General features: G+C 46.3%; 25 non-coding genes across 25 annotated transcripts; all 25 read right to left on the minus strand.

The window, feature by feature from the left end:
• Positions 1–378: 378 nt before the first annotated feature.
• TRNAT-AGU (transfer RNA threonine (anticodon AGU)) lies at positions 379–452 on the minus strand. Its single transcript has one exon. It is a non-coding gene; the product is annotated as a tRNA-Thr (tRNA).
• Positions 453–1,396: 944 nt separating this feature from the next.
• Positions 1,397–1,470, minus strand: TRNAT-AGU (transfer RNA threonine (anticodon AGU)). The gene has a single exon. It is a non-coding gene; the product is annotated as a tRNA-Thr (tRNA).
• Positions 1,471–1,565: 95 nt separating this feature from the next.
• On the minus strand, positions 1,566–1,639 carry TRNAT-AGU (transfer RNA threonine (anticodon AGU)). The gene has a single exon. It is a non-coding gene; the product is annotated as a tRNA-Thr (tRNA).
• Positions 1,640–2,071: 432 nt separating this feature from the next.
• TRNAT-AGU (transfer RNA threonine (anticodon AGU)) lies at positions 2,072–2,145 on the minus strand. The gene has a single exon. It is a non-coding gene; the product is annotated as a tRNA-Thr (tRNA).
• A 775-nt stretch (positions 2,146–2,920) lies between these two features.
• TRNAT-AGU (transfer RNA threonine (anticodon AGU)) lies at positions 2,921–2,994 on the minus strand. The gene has a single exon. It is a non-coding gene; the product is annotated as a tRNA-Thr (tRNA).
• A 1,448-nt stretch (positions 2,995–4,442) lies between these two features.
• TRNAT-AGU (transfer RNA threonine (anticodon AGU)) lies at positions 4,443–4,516 on the minus strand. Its single transcript has one exon. It is a non-coding gene; the product is annotated as a tRNA-Thr (tRNA).
• Positions 4,517–4,783: 267 nt separating this feature from the next.
• TRNAI-AAU (transfer RNA isoleucine (anticodon AAU)) lies at positions 4,784–4,857 on the minus strand. The gene has a single exon. It is a non-coding gene; the product is annotated as a tRNA-Ile (tRNA).
• A 599-nt stretch (positions 4,858–5,456) lies between these two features.
• On the minus strand, positions 5,457–5,530 carry TRNAT-AGU (transfer RNA threonine (anticodon AGU)). The gene has a single exon. It is a non-coding gene; the product is annotated as a tRNA-Thr (tRNA).
• Positions 5,531–6,473: 943 nt separating this feature from the next.
• Positions 6,474–6,547, minus strand: TRNAI-AAU (transfer RNA isoleucine (anticodon AAU)). Its single transcript has one exon. It is a non-coding gene; the product is annotated as a tRNA-Ile (tRNA).
• Positions 6,548–6,980: 433 nt separating this feature from the next.
• Positions 6,981–7,054, minus strand: TRNAT-AGU (transfer RNA threonine (anticodon AGU)). The gene has a single exon. It is a non-coding gene; the product is annotated as a tRNA-Thr (tRNA).
• Positions 7,055–7,145: 91 nt separating this feature from the next.
• On the minus strand, positions 7,146–7,219 carry TRNAT-AGU (transfer RNA threonine (anticodon AGU)). Its single transcript has one exon. It is a non-coding gene; the product is annotated as a tRNA-Thr (tRNA).
• Positions 7,220–8,238: 1,019 nt separating this feature from the next.
• Positions 8,239–8,312, minus strand: TRNAT-AGU (transfer RNA threonine (anticodon AGU)). Its single transcript has one exon. It is a non-coding gene; the product is annotated as a tRNA-Thr (tRNA).
• A 1,953-nt stretch (positions 8,313–10,265) lies between these two features.
• TRNAT-AGU (transfer RNA threonine (anticodon AGU)) lies at positions 10,266–10,339 on the minus strand. Its single transcript has one exon. It is a non-coding gene; the product is annotated as a tRNA-Thr (tRNA).
• Positions 10,340–10,777: 438 nt separating this feature from the next.
• On the minus strand, positions 10,778–10,851 carry TRNAT-AGU (transfer RNA threonine (anticodon AGU)). The gene has a single exon. It is a non-coding gene; the product is annotated as a tRNA-Thr (tRNA).
• A 95-nt stretch (positions 10,852–10,946) lies between these two features.
• TRNAT-UGU (transfer RNA threonine (anticodon UGU)) lies at positions 10,947–11,020 on the minus strand. Its single transcript has one exon. It is a non-coding gene; the product is annotated as a tRNA-Thr (tRNA).
• Positions 11,021–12,637: 1,617 nt separating this feature from the next.
• Positions 12,638–12,711, minus strand: TRNAT-AGU (transfer RNA threonine (anticodon AGU)). The gene has a single exon. It is a non-coding gene; the product is annotated as a tRNA-Thr (tRNA).
• Positions 12,712–12,807: 96 nt separating this feature from the next.
• On the minus strand, positions 12,808–12,881 carry TRNAT-AGU (transfer RNA threonine (anticodon AGU)). The gene has a single exon. It is a non-coding gene; the product is annotated as a tRNA-Thr (tRNA).
• Positions 12,882–12,980: 99 nt separating this feature from the next.
• TRNAT-AGU (transfer RNA threonine (anticodon AGU)) lies at positions 12,981–13,054 on the minus strand. Its single transcript has one exon. It is a non-coding gene; the product is annotated as a tRNA-Thr (tRNA).
• A 95-nt stretch (positions 13,055–13,149) lies between these two features.
• Positions 13,150–13,223, minus strand: TRNAI-AAU (transfer RNA isoleucine (anticodon AAU)). The gene has a single exon. It is a non-coding gene; the product is annotated as a tRNA-Ile (tRNA).
• A 262-nt stretch (positions 13,224–13,485) lies between these two features.
• Positions 13,486–13,559, minus strand: TRNAT-AGU (transfer RNA threonine (anticodon AGU)). The gene has a single exon. It is a non-coding gene; the product is annotated as a tRNA-Thr (tRNA).
• A 1,104-nt stretch (positions 13,560–14,663) lies between these two features.
• On the minus strand, positions 14,664–14,737 carry TRNAT-AGU (transfer RNA threonine (anticodon AGU)). The gene has a single exon. It is a non-coding gene; the product is annotated as a tRNA-Thr (tRNA).
• Positions 14,738–14,833: 96 nt separating this feature from the next.
• TRNAT-AGU (transfer RNA threonine (anticodon AGU)) lies at positions 14,834–14,907 on the minus strand. Its single transcript has one exon. It is a non-coding gene; the product is annotated as a tRNA-Thr (tRNA).
• Positions 14,908–15,006: 99 nt separating this feature from the next.
• Positions 15,007–15,080, minus strand: TRNAT-AGU (transfer RNA threonine (anticodon AGU)). The gene has a single exon. It is a non-coding gene; the product is annotated as a tRNA-Thr (tRNA).
• A 95-nt stretch (positions 15,081–15,175) lies between these two features.
• TRNAI-AAU (transfer RNA isoleucine (anticodon AAU)) lies at positions 15,176–15,249 on the minus strand. The gene has a single exon. It is a non-coding gene; the product is annotated as a tRNA-Ile (tRNA).
• A 261-nt stretch (positions 15,250–15,510) lies between these two features.
• On the minus strand, positions 15,511–15,584 carry TRNAT-AGU (transfer RNA threonine (anticodon AGU)). The gene has a single exon. It is a non-coding gene; the product is annotated as a tRNA-Thr (tRNA).
• Positions 15,585–18,626: the final 3,042 nt, after the last annotated feature.

An 18,626-nucleotide genomic window follows, 5' to 3' on the forward strand; every position in this document is an offset into this window, starting at 1 on the left:
TCGAAAACAAAAAGCCAGAGAGATGTTTGTCTTGACTCTCGAGGCACCGGTGGGATTCGAACTCACGATCTCCGGTTTACTAGACAGGCGCTTTAATCAAATAAGCCACGGCGCCTGCGCAGCGTCTTGTTCAGGCAGTGACACCATCAGAAGTATTTCGAACTAAACTTCGAAAACAAAAGTACTGAAAGTTGGGCGAGTTCGTACTTGATCATGACTTCTTTGCGCAAACACGTAAACGGACACAAGGAAAAGAGGCAAACAACACGGGCGCCCGTGTTGTTTGCCTCTTTTCCTTGTGTCCGTGTACGTGTTTGCGCAAAGAAGTCATGAATGTTCGAAAACAAAAAACTAGGGAGACGTTAGTCTTGACTCACGAGGCACCGGTGAGATTCGAACTCAGGACCTCCTGTTTACTAGACAGGCGCTTTAACTAACTAAGCCACGGCGCCTGCGCAGCCTGTTGTTCAGGCAGTGACACCATCAGAAGTATTTCGAACTAAACTTCGAAAACAAAAAATTACAGAGAAATTTGTCTTGTCTCTCGAGGTACTGGTGAGATTCGAGCTCACTATCTCCTGTTTACTAGACAGGTGAGATAACGAACTAAGACACGGTGACTGCGCAGAATCTTCTTCAGACAGTGACACCATTAGAAGAATTTTAAATTATACTTCAAAAACAAAAAAAACTTAAAGACGTTTGTCTTGACTCTCGAGGCACAGGTGAGATTCGAACTCACGATCTCCTGTTTACTAGACAGGCGCTTTAACTAACTAAGCCACGGCGCCTACGCCGCGTATGGTTCAGTCAGTGACACCATCAGAAGTATTTCGAACTAAACTTCGAAAACAAAAAACTTGAGAGACGTTTGTCTTGACTCTCGAGGCACAGGTGAGATTCGAACTCATGATCTCCTGTTTACTAGACAGGCGCTTTAACCAACTAAGCCACGGCGCCCGCGCAGCGTCTCTCTCAGGCAGTGACACCATCAGAAGTATTTCGAACTAAACTTCGAAAACAAAAACTAGAGAGACGTTTGTCTTTACTCTCGAAGCACCGGTGAGATTCGAACTCACGATCTCTTGTTTACTAGGCAGGCGCTTTAACCAACTAAGCCACGGCGCCTGCGCAGCGTCTTGTTCAGGCAGTGACACCATCAGAAGTATTTCGAACTAAACTTCGAAAACAAAAAAAACTAGAGAGACGTTTGTCTTGACTCTCGAGGCACCGGTGAGATTCGAATCCATTATCTCCTGTTTACTAGACAGGCGCTTTAACTAACTAAGCCACGACACCTGCACAGCCTCTTGTTCAGGCAGTGACACCATCAGAAGTATTTCGAACTAAACTTCGAAAACAAAAAAAACTAGAGAGACGTTAGTCTTGACTCTCGAGGCACCGGTGAGATTCGAACTCACGATCTCCTGTTTACTGGACAGGCGCTTTAACTAACTAAGCCACGGCGCCTGCACAGCGTCTTGTTCAGGCAGTGACACCATCAGACGTATTTCGAACTATACTTCGAAAACAAAAATCTAGAGAGACGTTAGTCTTGACTCTCGAGGCACCGGTGAGATTCGAACTCATGATCTCCTGTTTACTAGACAGGCGCTTTAACCAACTAAGCCACGGCGCCTGCGAAGCCTGTTGTTCAGGCAGTGACACCATCAGAAGTATTTCGAACCAAACTTCGAAAACAAAAAGCCAGAGAGATGTTTGTCTTGACTCTCGAGGCACCGGTGGGATTCGAACTCACGATCTCCGGTTTACTAGACAGGCGCTTTAATCAAATAAGCCACGGCGCCTGCGCAGCGTCTTGTTCAGGCAGTGACACCATCAGAAATATTTCGAACTAAACTTCGAAAACAAAAGTACTGAAAGTTGGGCGAGTTCGTACTTGATCATGACTTCTTTGCGCAAACACGTACACGGACACAAGGAAAAGAGGCAAACAACACGGGCGCCCGTGTTGTTTGCCTCTTTTCCTTGTGTCCGTGTACGTGTTTGCGCAAAGAAGTCATGAATGTTCGAAAACAAAAAACTAGGGAGACGTTAGTCTTGACTCAGGAGGCACCGGTGAGATTCGAACTCAGGACCTCCTGTTTACTAGACAGGCGCTTTAACTAACTAAGCCACGGCGCCTGCGCAGCCTGTTGTTCAGGCAGTGACACCATCAGAAGTATTTCGAACTAAACTTCGAAAACAAAAAATTACAGAGAAATTTGTCTTGTCTCTCGAGGTACTGGTGAGATTCGAGCTCACTATCTCCTGTTTACTAGACAGGTGAGATAACGAACTAAGACACGGTGACTGCGCAGAATCTTCTTCAGACAGTGACACCATTAGAAGAATTTTAAATTATACTTCAAAAACAAAAAAAACTTAAAGACGTTTGTCTTGACTCTCGAGGCACAGGTGAGATTCGAACTCAGGATCTTCCTCTTACTAGACAGGCGCTTTAACTAACTAAGCCACAGCGCCTGCGCAGCGTCTTGTTCAGGCAGTGACACCATCAGAATTATTTCGAAATAAATTCGAAAACAAAAAACTAGAGAGACGTTTGTCTTTACTCTCGAAGCACCGGTGAGATTCGAACTCACGATCTCTTGTTTACTAGGCAGGCGCTTTAACCAACTAAGCCACGGCGCCTGCGCAGCGTCTTGTTCAGGCAGTGACACCATCAGAAGTATTTCGAACTAAACTTCGAAAACAAAAAAAACTAGAGAGACGTTTGTCTTGACTCTCGAGGCACCGGTGAGATTCGAATCCATTATCTCCTGTTTACTAGACAGGCGCTTTAACTAACTAAGCCACGACACCTGCACAGCCTCTTGTTCAGGCAGTGACACCATCAGAAGTATTTCGAACTAAACTTCGAAAACAAAAAAAACTAGAGAGACGTTAGTCTTGACTCTCGAGGCACCGGTGAGATTCGAACTCACGATCTCTTGTTTACTAGGCAGGCGCTTTAACCAACTAAGCCACGGCGCCTGCGCAGCGTCTTGTTCAGGCAGTGACACCATCAGAAGTATTTCGAACTAAACTTCGAAAACAAAAAAAACTAGAGAGACGTTTGTCTTGACTCTCGAGGCACCGGTGAGATTCGAATCCATTATCTCCTGTTTACTAGACAGGCGCTTTAACTAACTAAGCCACGGCGCCTGCGCAGCGCCTTGTTCAGCCAGTGACACCATCAGAAGTATTTCGAACTAAACTTCGAAAACAAAAAACTTGAGACACGCTTGTCTTGACTCTCGAGGCACAGGTGAGATTCGAACTCACGATCTTCCTTGCACTAGACAGGCGCTTTAACTAACTAAGCCACAGCGCCTGCACAGCGTATTGTTCAGGCAATGACACCATCAGAAGTATTTCGAACTAGACTTCGAAAACAAAAAAACTAGAGAGACGTTTGTCTTGACTCTCGAGGTGCCGGTGAGATTCGAACTCACGATCTCCGGTTTACTAGACAGGCGCTTCAACTAACCAAGCCACGGTGCCTGCGCAGCGTCTTGTTCAGGCAGTGGCACCATCAGAAATATTTCGAACTAAACTTTGAAAACAAAAAAACTAGAGAGAGGTTTGTCTTGACTCTCGAGGCCCCGGTGAGATTCGAACTCACGATCTCCTGTTTACTAGACAGGCGCTTCAACTAACGAAGCCACGGCGCCTGCGCAGCGTTTTGGTCAGGCAGTGACACCATCAGAAGTATTTCGAACTAAACTTCGAAAACAAAAGTACTGAAAGTTGGGCGAGTTCGTACTCGATCATGGCTTCTTTGCGCAAACACGTACACGGACACAAGGAAAAGAGGCAAACAACACAGGCGCCCGTGTTGTCTGCCTCTTTTCCTTGTGTCCGTGTACGTGTTTGCGCAAAGAAGTCATGAATGTTCGAAAACAAAAAAACTAGAGAGACGTTAGTCTTGACTCCCGAGGCACCGGTGAGATTCCAACTCACGATCTCCTGTTTACTAGACAGGCGCTTTAACTAACTAAGCCACGGCGCCTACGCAGCGTATGGTTCAGGCAGTGACACCATCAGAAGTATTTCGAACTAAACTTCGAAAACAAAAGTACTGAAAGTTGGGCGAGTTGGTACTCGATCATGACTTCTTTGCGCAAAGACGTACACGGACACAAGGAAAAGAGGCAAACAACACGGGTGCCTGTGTTGTTTGCCTCTTTTCCTTTTGTCCGTGTACGTGTTTGCACAAAAAAGTCATGAATGTTCGAAAACAAAAACCAGAGAGACGTCAGTCTTGACTCCCGAGGCACCGGCGAGATTCGAACTCACGATCTCTTGTTTACCAGACAGGCGCATTAACTAACTAAGCCACGGCGCCTGCAGCGTCTTGGTCAGGCAGTGACACCATCAGAAGTATTTCGAACTATACTTCGAAAACAAAAAAACTAGAGAGACGTTTGTGTTGACTCTCGAGGCACCGGTGAGATTCGAACTCATGATCTCCTGTTTACTAGACAGGCGCTTTAACCAACTAAGCCACGGCGCCTGCGCAGCCTCTTGTTCAGGCAGTGGCACCATCAGAAACATTTCGAACTAAACTTCGAAAACAAAAAAAAACTAGAGAGACGTTAGTCTTGACTCTCGAGGCACCGGTGAGATTCGAACTCGCGATCTCCTGTTTACTAGACAGGCGCTCTAACTAACTAAGCCACGGCGCCTGCACAGCGTCTTGTTCAGGCAGTGACACCATCAGAAGTATTTCGAACTATACTTCGAAAACAAAAATCTAAAGAGACGTTAGTCTTGACTCTCGAGGCACCGGTGAGATTCGAACTCACGATCTCCTGTTTATTAGACGGGCGCTTTAACCAACTAAGCCACGGCGCCTGCAGCGTCTTGTTCAGGCAGTGACACCATTAGAAGTATTTCGAACTATACTTCGAAAACAAAAAACTAGAGAGACGTTAGTCTTGACTCTCGAGGCACCGGTGAGATTCGAACTCATAATCTTCTGTTTACTAGACAGGCGTTTTAACCAACTAAGCCACGGCGCCTGCGCAGCCCGTTGTTCAGGCAGTGACACCATCAGAAGTATTTCAAACTAAACTTCGAAAACAAAAAGCTAGAGAGATGTTTGTCTTGACTCTCGAGGCACCGGTGGGATTCGAACTCACGATCTCCGGTTTACTAGACAGGTGAGATAACGAACTAAGACACGGTGACTGCGCAGAATCTTCTTCAGGCAGTGACACCATTAGAAGCATTTTAAATTATACTTCAAAAACAAAAAAACTTAAAGACGTTTGTCTTGACTCTCGAGGCACACGTGAGATTCGAACTCAGAATCTTCCTCTTACTAGACAGGCGCTTTAACTAACTAAGCCACAGCGCCTGCGCAGCGTCTTGTTCAGGCAGTGACACCATCAGAATTATTTCGAACTAAATTCGAAAACAAAAAACTAGAGAGACGTTTGTCTTGACTCTCGAGGCACCGGTGAGACTCGAACTCATGATCTCCTGTTTACTAGACAGGCGCTTTAACCAACTAAGCCACGGCGCCTGCGCAGCGTCTTGTTCTGGCAGTGACACCATCAGAAGTATTTCTAACTAAACTTCGAAAACAAAAAACTAGAGAGACGTTTGTCTTGACTCTCGAGGCACCGCTGAGATTCAAACTCACAATCTCCGGTTTACTAGACAGGCGCTTTAACCAAATAAGCCACGGCGCCTGCGCAGCGTCTTGTTCAGGCATAGACACCATCAGAAGTATTTCGAACAATACTTCGAAAACAAAAAAAACTAGAGAGACGTTAGTCTTCACTCTCGAGCCACCGGTGAGACTCGAACAAATGATCTCCTGTTTACTAGACATGCGCTTTAACCAACTAAGCCACGGCGCCTGCACAGCGTCTTGTTCAGGCAGTGACACCATCAGAATTATTTCTAACTAAACTTCGAAAACAAAAAAACTAGAGAGCCGTTTGTCTTGACTCTCGAGGCACCGGTGAGATTCGAACTCACGATCTCTTGTTTACTAGACAGGCGCTTTAACTAACTGAGCCACGCCGCCTGCGCAGCGCCTTGTTCAGCCAGTGACACCATCAGAAGTATTTCGAACTAAACTTCGAAAACAAAAAACTTGAGACACGTTTGTCTTGACTCTCGAGGCACAGGTGAGATTCGAACTCACGATCTTCCTTGCACTAGACAGGCGCTTTAACTAACTAAGCCACAGCGCCTGCACATCGTCTTGTTCAGGCAATGACACCATCAGAATTATTTCGAACTAAACTTCGAAAACCAAAAACTAGAGAGAAGTTTGTCTTTACTCTCGAGGCACCGGTGAGATTCAAACTCATGATATCCTGTTTACTAGACAGGCGCTTTAACCAACTAAGCCACGGCACCTGCTCAAATTCTTGTTCAGGCAGTGACACCATCAGAAGCATTTCGAACTGAACTTCGAAAACAAAAAACTAGAGAGACGTTTGTCTTGACTCTCGAGGCCCCGGTGAGATTCGAACTCACGATCTCCTGTTCATTAGACAGGCGCTTTAACTAACTCAGCCACGGCGCCTGCGCAGCGTTTTGCTCAGGCAGTGACACCATAAGAAGTATTTCGAACTAAACTTCGAAAACAAAAGTACTGAAAAATAGGCGAGTTGGTATTCGATCATGACTTCTTTGCGCAAACACGTCCACGGACACAAGGAAAAGAGGCAAACAACACGGGCGCCCGTGTTGTTTGCCTCTTTTCCTTGAGTCCGTGTACGTGTTTGCGCAAAAAAGTCATGAATGTTCGAAAACAAGAAACTAGAGAGACGTCAGTCTTGACTCCCGAGGCACCGGTGTGATCCGAACTCACGATCTCCTGTTTTCTAGACAGGCGCTTTAACTAACTAAGCCACGGCACCTGTGCAGCGTCATGTTCAGGCAGTGACACCATCAGAAGTATTTCGAACTAAACTTCGAAAACAAAAAAATTAGAGAGACGTTAGTCTTCACTCTCGAGGCACCGGTGAGATTCGAACTCACGATCTCCTGTTTACTAGACAGGCGGTTTAACCAACTAAGCCACGGCGCCTGCGCAGCGCCTTTTTCAGGCAGTGACACCATCAGAAGTATTTCTAACTTCGAAAACAAAAAAACTAGAGAGATGTTTGTCTTGACTCTCGAGGCACCGGTGAGATTCGAACTCACGATCTCCTGTTTACTAGACAGGCACTTTAACCAACTAAGCCACGGCGCCTGCGCAGCGTCTTGTTCAGGCAGTGACACCATCAGAAGTATTTCGAACTAAACTTCGAAAACAAAAAACTAGAGAGACGTTTGTCTTGACTCTGGAGGAACCAGTGAGATTCGAACTCACGATCTCCTAATTACTAGACAGGCGCTTTATCTAACTAAGCCACGGCGCCTGCGCAGCGTCTTGTTCAGGCAGTGACACCATCAGAAGTATTTCGAACTTAACTTCGAAAACAAAAAACTGGAGAGATGTTAGCCTTGGCTCCCGAAGCACCGGTGAGATTCGAACTCACGATTTTTTGTTTACTAGACAGGCGCTTCAACCAACTAAGCCACGGCGCCTGCGCAGCGTCTTGTTCAGGCAGTGACACCATCAGAGGTATTTCGAACTAAACTTCGAAAACAAAAAAAACTAGAGAGACGTTTGTCTTGACTCTCGAGGCACCGGTGAGATTCGAATCCATTATCTCCTGTTTACTAGACAGGCGCTTTAACTAACTAAGCCACGACACCTGCGCAGCCTCTTGTTCAGGCAGTGACACCATCAGAAGTATTTCGAACTAAACTTCGAAAACAAAAAAACTAGAGAGACGTTAGTCTTGACTCTCGAGGCACCGGTGAGATTCGAACTCACGATCTCCTGTTTACTGGACAGAGAAATTACAGAGAAATTTGTCTTGTCTCTCGAGGTACTGGCGAGATTCGAGCTCACTATCTCCTGTTTACTAGACAGGTGAGATAACGAACTAAGACACGGTGACTGCGCAGAATCTTCTTCAGGCAGTGACACCATTAGAAGCATTTTAAATTATACTTCAAAAACAAAAAACTTAAAGACGTTTGTCTTGACTCTCGAGGCACAGGTGAGATTCGAACTCAGGATCTTCCTCTTACTAGACAGGCGCTTTAACTAACTAAGCCACAGCGCCTGCGCAGCGTCTTGTTCAGGCAGTGACACCATCAGAATTATTTCGAACTAAATTCGAAAACAAAAAACTAGAGAGACGTTTGTCTTGACTCTCGAGGCACCGGTGAGACTCGAACTCATGATCTCCTGTTTACTAGACAGGCGCTTTAACCAACTAAGCCACGGCGCCTGCGCAGCGTCTTGTTCTGGCAGTGACACCATCAGAAGTATTTCTAACTAAACTTCGAAAACAAAAAAATTGAGAGACGTTTGTCTTGACTCTCGAGGCACCGGTGAGATTCGAACTCACAATCTCCGGTTTACTAGACAGGCGCTTTAACCAAATAAGCCACGGCGCCTGCGCAGCGTCTTGTGGTAGAGACACCATCAGAAGTATTTCGAACAATACTTCGAAAACAAAAAAAAACTAGAGAGACGTCTTCACTCTCGAGGCACGTGTGAGACTCGAACAAATGATCTCCTGTTTACTAGACATGCGCTTTAACCAACTAAGCCACGGCGACTGCACAGCGTCTTGTTCAGGCAGTGACACCATCAGAATTATTTCTAACTAAACTTCGAAAACAAAAAAACTAGAGAGCCGTTTGTCTTGACTCTCGAGGCACCGGTGAGATTCGAACTCACGATCTCTTGTTTACTAGACAGGCGCTTTAACTAACTGAGCCACGGCGCCTGCGCAGCGCCTTGTTCAGCCAGTGACACCATCAGAAGTATTTCGAACTAAACTTCGAAAACAAAAAACTTGAGACACGCTTGTCTTGACTCTCGAGGCACAGGTGAGATTCGAACTCACGATCTTCCTTGCACTAGACAGGCGCTTTAACTAACTAAGCCACAGCGCCTGCACAGCGTCTTGTTCAGGCAATGACACCATCAGAATTATTTCGAACAAAACTTCGAAAACCGAAAACTAGAGAGAAAATTGTCTTTACTCTCGAGGCACCGGTGAGATTCAAACTCATGATATCCTGTTTACTAGACAGGCGCTTTAACCAACTAAGCCACGGCACCTGCTCAAATTCTTGTTCAGGCAGTGACACCATCAGAAGTATTTCGAACTAAACTTCGAAAACAAAAAAACTAGAGAGACGTTTGTCTTGACTCTCGAGGTGCCGGTGAGATTCGAACTCACGATCTCCGGTTTACTAGACAGGCGCTTCAACTAACTAAGCCACGGTGCCTGTGCAGCGTCTTGTTCAGGCAGTGACACCATCAGAAGCATTTCGAACTGAACTTCGAAAACAAAAAACTAGAGAGACGTTTTTCTTGACTCTTGAGGCACCGGTGAGATTCGAACTCACGATCTGCTGTTTACTAGACAGGCGCTCTAACCAACTAAGCCGCAGCGCTTGTGCAGCGTCTTGTTCAGGCAGTGGCACCATCAGAAATATTTCGAACTAAACTTTGAAAACAAAAAAACTAGAGAGAGGTTTGTCTTGACTCTCGAGGCCCCGGTGAGATTCGAACTCACGATCTCCTGTTTACTAGACAGGCGCTTCAACTAACGAAGCCACGGCGCCTGCGCAGCGTTTTGGTCAGGCAGTGACACCATCAGAAGTATTTCGAACTAAACTTCGAAAACAAAAGTACTGAAAGTTGGGCGAGTTCGTACTCGATCATGGCTTCTTTGCGCAAACACGTCCACGGACACAAGGAAAAGAGGCAAACAACACGGGCGCCCGTGTTGTTTGCCTCTTTTCCTTGAGTCCGTGTACGTGTTTGCGCAAAAAAGTCATGAATGTTCGAAAACAAGAAACTAGAGAGACGTCAGTCTTGACTCCCGAGGCACCGGTCAGATCCGAACTCACGATCTCCTGTTTTCTAGACAGGCGCTTTAACTAACTAAGCCACGGCACCTGTGCAGCGTCATGTTCAGGCAGTGACACCATCAGAAGTATTTCGAACTAAACTTCGAAAACAAAAAAATTAGAGAGACGTTAGTCTTGACTCTCGAGGCACCGGTGAGATTCGCACTCACGATCTCCTGTTTACTAGACAGGCGGTTTAACCAACTAAGCCACGGCGCCTGCGCAGCGCCTTGTTCAGGCAGTGACACCATCAGAAGTATTTCGAACTAAACTTCGAAAACAAAAAACTAGAGAGACGTTTGTGTTGACTCTCGAGGCACCGGTGAGATTCGAACTCATGATCTCCTGTTTACTAGACAGGCGCTTTAACCAACTAAGCCACGGCGCCTGCGCAGCCTCTTGTTCAGGCAGTGGCACCATCAGAAACATTTCGAACTTAACTTCGAAAACAAAAAACTGGAGAGATGTTAGTCTTGGCTCCCGAAGCACCGGTGAGATTCGAACTCACGATTTTTTGTTTACTAGACAGGCGCTTCAACCAACTAAGCCACGGCGCCTGCGCAGCGTCTTGTTCAGGCAGTGACACCATCAGAAGTATTTCGAACTAAACTTCGAAAACAAAAAAAAAACTAGAGAGAGGTTTGTCTTGACTCTCGAGGCACCGGTGAGATTCGAATCCATTATCTCCTGTTTACTAGACAGGCGCTTTAACTAACTAAGCCACGACACCTGCGCAGCCTCTTGTTCAGGCAGTGACACCATCAGAAGTATTTCGAACTAAACTTCGAAAACAAAAAAACTAGAGAGACGTTAGTCTTGACTCTCGAGGCACCGGTGAGATTCGAACTCACGATCTCCTGTTTACTGGACAGGCGCTTTAACTAACTAAGCCACGGCGCCTGCACAGCGTCTTGTTCAGGCAGTGACACCATCAGAAGTATTTCGAACTATACTTCGAAAACAAAAATCTAGAGAGACGTTAGTCTTGACTCTCGAGGCACCGGTGAGATTCGAACTCACGATCTCCTGTTTACAAGACAGGCGCTTTAACCAACTAAGCCACGGCGCCTGCGCAGCCTGTTGTTCAGGCAGTGACACCATCAGAAGTATTTCGAACCAAACTTCGAAAACAAAAAGCTAGAGAGATGTTTGTCTTGACTCTCGAGGCACCGGTGGGATTCGAACTCACGATCTCCGGTTTACTAGACAGGCGCTTTAATCAAATAAGCCACGGCGCCTGCGCAGCGTCTTGTTCAGGCAGTGACACCATCAGAAGTATTTCGAACTAAACTTCGAAAACAAAAAACTTGAGACACGCTTGTCTTGACTCTCGAGGCACAGGTGAGATTCGAACTCACGATCTTCCTTGCACTAGACAGGCGCTTTAACTAACTAAGCCACAGCGCCTGCACAGCGTCTTGTTCAGGCAATGACACCATCAGAATTATTTCGAACTAAACTTCGAAAACCAAAAACTAGAGAGAAATTTGTCTTTACTCTCGAGGCACCGGTGAGATTCAAACTCATGATATCCTGTTTACTAGACAGGCGCTTTAACCAACTAAGCCACAGCACCTGCTCAAATTCTTGTTCAGGCAGTGACACCATCAGAAGTATTTCGAACTAAACTTCGAAAACAAAAAAACTAGAGAGACGTTTGTCTTGACTCTCGAGGTGCCGGTGAGATTCGAACTCACGATCTCCGGTTTACTAGACAGGCGCTTCAACTAACTAAGCCACGGTGCCTGCGCAGCGTCTTGTTCAGGCAGTGACACCATCAGAAGCATTTCGAACTGAACTTCGAAAACAAAAAACTAGAGAGACGTTTTTCTTGACTCTCGAGGCACCGGTGAGATTCGAACTCACGATCTGCTGTTTACTAGACAGGCGCTCTAACCAACTAAGCCGCAGCGCTTGTGCAGCGTCTTGTTCAGGCAGTGGCACCATCAGAAATATTTCGAACTAAACTTTGAAAACAAAAAAACTAGAGAGAGGTTTGTCTTGACTCTCGAGGCCCCGGTGAGATTCGAACTCACGATCTCCTGTTTACTAGACAGGCGCTTCAACTAACGAAGCCACGGCGCCTGCGCAGCGTTTTGGTCAGGCAGTGACACCATCAGAAGTATTTCGAACTAAACTTCGAAAACAAAAGTACTGAAAGTTGGGCGAGTTCGTACTCGATCATGGCTTCTTTGCGCAAACACGTACACGGACACAAGGAAAAGAGGCAAACAACACAGGCGCCCGTGTTGTCTGCCTCTTTTCCTTGTGTCCGTGTACGTGTTTGCGCAAAGAAGTCATGAATGTTCGAAAACAAAAAAACTAGAGAGACGTTAGTCTTGACTCCCGAGGCACCGGTGAGATTCCAACTCACGATCTCCTGTTTACTAGACAGGCGCTTTAACTAACTAAGCCACGGCGCCTACGCAGCGTATGGTTCAGGCAGTGACACCATCAGAAGTATTTCGAACTAAACTTCGAAAACAAAAGTACTGAAAGTTGGGCGAGTTGGTACTCGATCATGACTTCTTTGCGCAAAGACGTACACGGACACAAGGAAAAGAGGCAAACAACACGGGCGCCTGTGTTGTTTGCCTCTTTTCCTTTTGTCCGTGTACGTGTTTGCACAAAAAAGTCATGAATGTTCGAAAACAAAGAACCAGAGAGACGTCAGTCTTGACTCTTGAGGCACCGGTGAGATTCGAACTCACGATCTCCTGTTTACTAGACAGGCGCTCTAACCAACTAAGCCACGGCGCCTGCGCAGCGTCTTGTTCAGGCAGTGACACCATCAGGAGTATTTCGAACTAAACTTCGAAAACAAAAAAACTAGAGAGACGTTTGTGTTGACTCTCGAGGCACCGGTGAGATTCGAACTCATGATCTCCTGTTTACTAGACAGGCGCTTTAACCAACTAAGCCACGGCGCCTGCGCAGCCTCTTGTTCAGGCAGTGGCACCATCAGAAACATTTCGAACTAAACTTCGAAAACAAAAAAAAAACTAGAGAGACGTTAGTCTTGACTCTTGAGGCACCGGTGAGATTCGAACTCACGATCTCCTGTTTACTAGACAGGCGCTTTAACTAACTAAGCCACGGCGCCTGCACAGCGTCTTGTTCAGGCAGTGACACCATCAGAAGTATTTCGAACTATACTTCGAAAACAAAAATCTAAAGAGACGTTAGTCTTGACTCTCGAGGCACCGGTGAGATTCGAACTCACGATCTCCTGTTTATTAGACGGGCGCTTTAACCAACTAAGCCACGGCGCCTGCAGCGTCTTGTTCAGGCAGTGACACCATTAGAAGTATTTCGAACTATACTTCGAAAACAAAAAACTAGAGAGACGTTAGTCTTGACTCTCGAGGCACCGGTGAGATTCGAACTCATAATCTTCTGTTTACTAGACAGGCGTTTTAACCAACTAAGCCACGGCGCCTGCGCAGCCTGTTGTTCAGGCAGTGACACCTTCAGAAGTATTTCAAACTAAACTTCGAAAACAAAAAGCTAGAGAGATGTTTGTCTTGACTCTCGAGGCACCGGTGAGATTTGAACTCACGATCTCCTGTTTACTAGACAGGCGCTTTAACTAACTAAGCTACGGCGCCTGCACAGCATCTTGTTCAGGCAGTGACACCCTCAGAAGTATTTCGAACTATACTTCGAAAACAAAAAACTAGAGAGACGTCAGTCTTGACTCCCGAGGCACTGGTGATATTCCACCTCACGATCTCCTGTTTACCAGACAGGCGCTTTAACTAACTAAGCCACGGCGCCTGCAGCGTCTTGTTCAGGCAGTGACACCATCAGAAGTATTTCGAACTATACTTCGAAAAAAAAAACTAGAGAGACGTTAGTCTTGACTCTCGAGGCACCGGTGAGATTCGAACTCATAATCTTCTGTTTACTTGACAGGCGCTTTAACCAACTAAGCCACGGCGCCTGCGCAGCCTGTTGTTCAGGCAGTGACACCATCAGAAGTATTTCGAACCAAACTTCGAAAACAAAAAGCTAGAGAGATGTTTGTCTTGACTCTCGAGGCACCGGTGGGATTCGAACTCACGATCTCCGGTTTACTAGACAGGCGCTTTAACCAAATAAGCCACGGCGCCTGCGCAGCGTCTTGTTCAGGCAGTGACACCATCAGAAGTATTTCGAACTAAACTTCGAAAACAAAAGTACTGAAAGTTGGGCGAGTTCGTACTTGATCATGACTTCTTTGCGCAAACACGTACACGGACACAAGGAAAAGAGGCAAACAACACGGGCGCCCGTGTTGTTTGCCTCATTTCCTTGTGTCCGTGTACGTGTTTGCGCAAAGAAGTCATGAATGTTCGAAAACAAAAAACTAGGGAGACGTTAGTCTTGACTCCCGAGGCACCGGTGAGATTCGAACTCAGGATCTCCTGTTTACTAGACAGGCGCTTTAACTAACTAAGCCACGGCGCCTACGCAGCGTATGGTTCAGGCAGTGACACCATCAGAAGTATTTCGAACTAAACTTCGAAAACAAAAGTACTGAAAGTTGGGCGAGTTGGTACTCGATCATGACTTCTTTGCGCAAAGACGTACACGGACACAAGGAAAAGAGGCAAACAACACGGGCGCCTGTGTTGTTTGCCTCTTTTCCTTTTGTCCGTGTACGTGTTTGCACAAAAAAGTCATGAATGTTCGAAAACAAAGAACCAGAGAGACGTCAGTCTTGACTCTCGAGGCACCGGTGAGATTCGAACTCACGATCTCCTGTTTACTAGACAGGCGCTCTAACCAACTAAGCCACGGCGCCTGCGCAGCGTCTTGTTCAGGCAGTGACACCATCAGGAGTATTTCGAACTAAACTTCGAAAACAAAAAAACTAGAGAGACGTTTGTGTTGACTCTCGAGGCACCGGTGAGATTCGAACTCATGATCTCCTGTTTACTAGACAGGCGCTTTAACCAACTAAGCCACGGCGCCTGCGCAGCCTCTTGTTCAGGCAGTGGCACCATCAGAAACATTTCGAACTAAACTTCGAAAACAAAAAAAAAACTAGAGAGACGTTAGTCTTGACTCTTGAGGCACCGGTGAGATTCGAACTCACGATCTCCTGTTTACTAGACAGGCGCTTTAACTAACTAAGCCACGGCGCCTGCACAGCGTCTTGTTCAGGCAGTGACACCATCAGAAGTATTTCGAACTATACTTCGAAAACAAAAATCTAAAGAGACGTTAGTCTTGACTCTCGAGGCACCGGTGAGATTCGAACTCACGATCTCCTGTTTATTAGACGGGCGCTTTAACCAACTAAGCCACGGCGCCTGCAGCGTCTTGTTCAGGCAGTGACACCATTAGAAGTATTTCGAACTATACTTCGAAAAAAAAAACTAGAGAGACGTTAGTCTTGACTCTCGAGGCACCGGTGAGATTCGAACTCATAATCTTCTGTTTACTAGACAGGCGTTTTAACCAACTAAGCCACGGCGCCTGCGCAGCCTGTTGTTCAGGCAGTGACACCATCAGAAGTATTTCAAACTAAACTTCGAAAACAAAAAGCTAGAGAGATGTTTGTCTTGACTCTCGAGGCACCGGTGAGATTTGAACTCACGATCTCCTGTTTACTAGACAGGCGCTTTAACTAACTAAGCTACGGCGCCTGCACAGCATCTTGTTCAGGCAGTGACACCCTCAGAAGTATTTCGAACTATACTTCGAAAACAAAAAACTAGAGAGACGTCAGTCTTGACTCCCGAGGCACTGGTGAGATTCCACCTCACGATCTCCTGTTTACCAGACAGGCGCTTTAACTAACTAAGCCACGGCGCCTGCAGCGTCTTGTTCAGGCAGTGACACCATCAGAAGTATTTCGAACTATACTTCGAAAACAAAAAACTAGAGAGACGTTAGTCTTGACTCTCGAGGCACCGGTGAGATTCGAACTCATAATCTTCTGTTTACTTGACAGGCGCTTTAACCAACTAAGCCACGGCGCCTGCGCAGCCAGTTGTTCAGGCAGTGACACCATCAGAAGTATTTCGAACCAAACTTCGAAAACAAAAAGCTAGAGAGATGTTTGTCTTGACTCTCGAGGCACCGGTGGGATTCGAACTCACGATCTCCGGTTTACTAGACAGGCGCTTTAACCAAATAAGCCACGGCGCCTGCGCAGCGTCTTGTTCAGGCAGTGACACCATCAGAAGTATTTCGAACTAAACTTCGAAAACAAAAGTACTGAAAGTTGGGCGAGTTCGTACTTGATCATGACTTCTTTGCGCAAACATGTACACGGACACAAGGAAAAGAGGCAAACAACACGGGCGCCCGTGTTGTTTGCCTCATTTCCTTGTGTCCGTGTACGTGTTTGCGCAAAGAAGTCATGAATGTTCGAAAACAAAAAACTAGGGAGACGTTAGTCTTGACTCCCGAGGCACCGGTGAGATTCGAACTCAGGATCTCCTGTTTACTAGACAGGCGCTTTAACTAACTAAGCCACGGCGCCTGCGCAGCCTGTTGTTCAGGCAGTGACACCATCAGAAGTATTTCGAACTAAACTTCGAAAACAAAAAAACAGAGAAATTTGTCTTGTCTCTCGAAGTACTGGTGAGATTCGAGCTCACTATCTCCTGTTTACGAGACAGGTGAGATAACGAACTAAGACACGGTGACTGCGCAGAATCTTCTTCAGACAGTGACACCATTAGAAGCATTTTAAATTATACTTCAAAAACAAAAAAACTTAAAGACGTTTGTCTTGACTCTCGAGGCACAGGTGAGATTCGAACTCAGGATCTTCCTCGAACTAGACAGGCGCTTTAACTAACTAAGCCACAGCGCCTGCGCAGCGTCTTGTTCAGGCAGTGACACCATCAGAATTATTTCGAACTAAATTCGAAAACAAAAAACTAGAGAGACGTTTGTCTTGACTCTCGAGGCACCGGTGAGACTCGAACTCATGATCTCCTGCTAACTAGACAGGCGCTTTAACCAACTAAGCCACGGCGTCTGCGCAACGTCTAGTTCTGGCAGTGACAACATCAGAAGTATTTCTAACTAAACTTCGAAAACAAAAAACTAGAGAGACGTTTGTCTTGACTCTCGAGGCACAGGTGAGATTCGAACTCACAATCTCCGGTTTACTAGACAGGCGCTTTAACCAAATAAGCCACGGCGCCTGCGCAGCGTCTTGTTCAGGCAGTGACACCATCATAAGTATTTCGAACAATACTTCGAAAACAAAAAAAAACTAGAGAGACGTTAGTCTTGACTCTCGAGGCACCGGTGAGACTCGAACAAATGATCTCCTGTTTACTAGACATGCGCTTTAACCAACTAAGCCACGGCGCCTGCACCACGTCTTGTTCAGGCAGTGACACCATCAGAATTATTTCTAACTAAACTTCGAAAACAAAAAACTAGAGAGCCGTTTGCCTTGACTCTCGAGGCACCGGTGAGATTCGAACTCACGATCTCTTGTTTACTAGACAGGCGCTTTAACTAACTGAGCCACGGCGCCTGCGCAGCGCCTTGTTCAGTCAGTGACACCATCAGAAGTATTTCGAACTAAACTTCGAAAACAAAAAACTTGAGAGACGTTTGTCTTGACTCTCGAGGCACAGGTGAGATTCGAACTCACGATATTCCTTGCACTAGACAGGCGCTTTAACTAACTAAGCCACAGCGCCTGCACAGCGTCTTGTTCAGGCAATGACACCATCAGAATTATTTCGAACTAAACTTCGAAAACCAAAAACTAGAGAGACGTTTGTCTTTACTCTCGAGGCACCGGTGAGATTCGAACTCATGATATCCTGTTTACTAGACAGGCGCTTTAACCAACTAAGCCACGGTACCTGCTCAAATTCTTGTTCAGGCAGTGACACCATCAGAACTATTTCGAACTTAACTTCGAAAACAAAAAAACTAGAGAGACGTTTGTCTTGACTCTCGAGGTGCCGGTGAGATTCGAACTCACGATCTCCGGTTTACTAGACAGGCGCTTCAACTAACTAAGCCACGGTGCCTGCGCAGCGTCTTGTTCAGGCAGTGACACCATCAGAAGCATTTCGAACTGAACTTCGAAAACAAAAAACTAGAGAGACGTTTTTCTTGACTCTCGAATCACCGGTGAGATTCGAACTCACGATCTGCTGTTTACTAGACAGGCGCTTTAACCAACTAAGCCGCGGCGCTTGTGCAGCGTCTTGTTCAGGCAGTGGCACCATCAGAAGTATTTCGAACTAAACTTTGAAAACAAAAAAACTAGAGAGAGGTTTGTCTTGACTCTCGAGGCCCCGGTGAGATTCGAACTCACGATCTCCTGTTTACTAGACAGGCGCTTCAACTAACGAAGCCACGGCGCCTGCGCAGCGTTTTGGTCAGGCAGTGACGCCATCAGAAGTATTTCGAACTGAACTTCGAAAACAAAAGTACTGAAAGTTGGGCGAGTTCGTACTCGATCATGGCTTCTTTGCGCAAACACGTACACGGACACAAGGAAAAGAGGCAAACAACACAGGCGCCCGTGTTGTCTGCCTCTTTTCCTTGTGTCCGTGTACGTGTTTGCGCAAAGAAGTCATGAATGTTCGAAAACAAAAAAACTAAAGAGACGTTAGTCTTGACTCCCGAGGCACCGGTGAGATTCCACTTCACGATCTCCTGTTTACTAGACAGGCGCTTTAACTAACTAAGCCACGGCGCCT

The sequence above is a fragment of the Rhipicephalus microplus genome, unplaced genomic scaffold, assembly GCF_043290135.1.
Source record: "Rhipicephalus microplus isolate Deutch F79 unplaced genomic scaffold, USDA_Rmic scaffold_62, whole genome shotgun sequence".
NCBI lineage: Eukaryota > Metazoa > Arthropoda > Arachnida > Ixodida > Ixodidae > Rhipicephalus > Rhipicephalus microplus.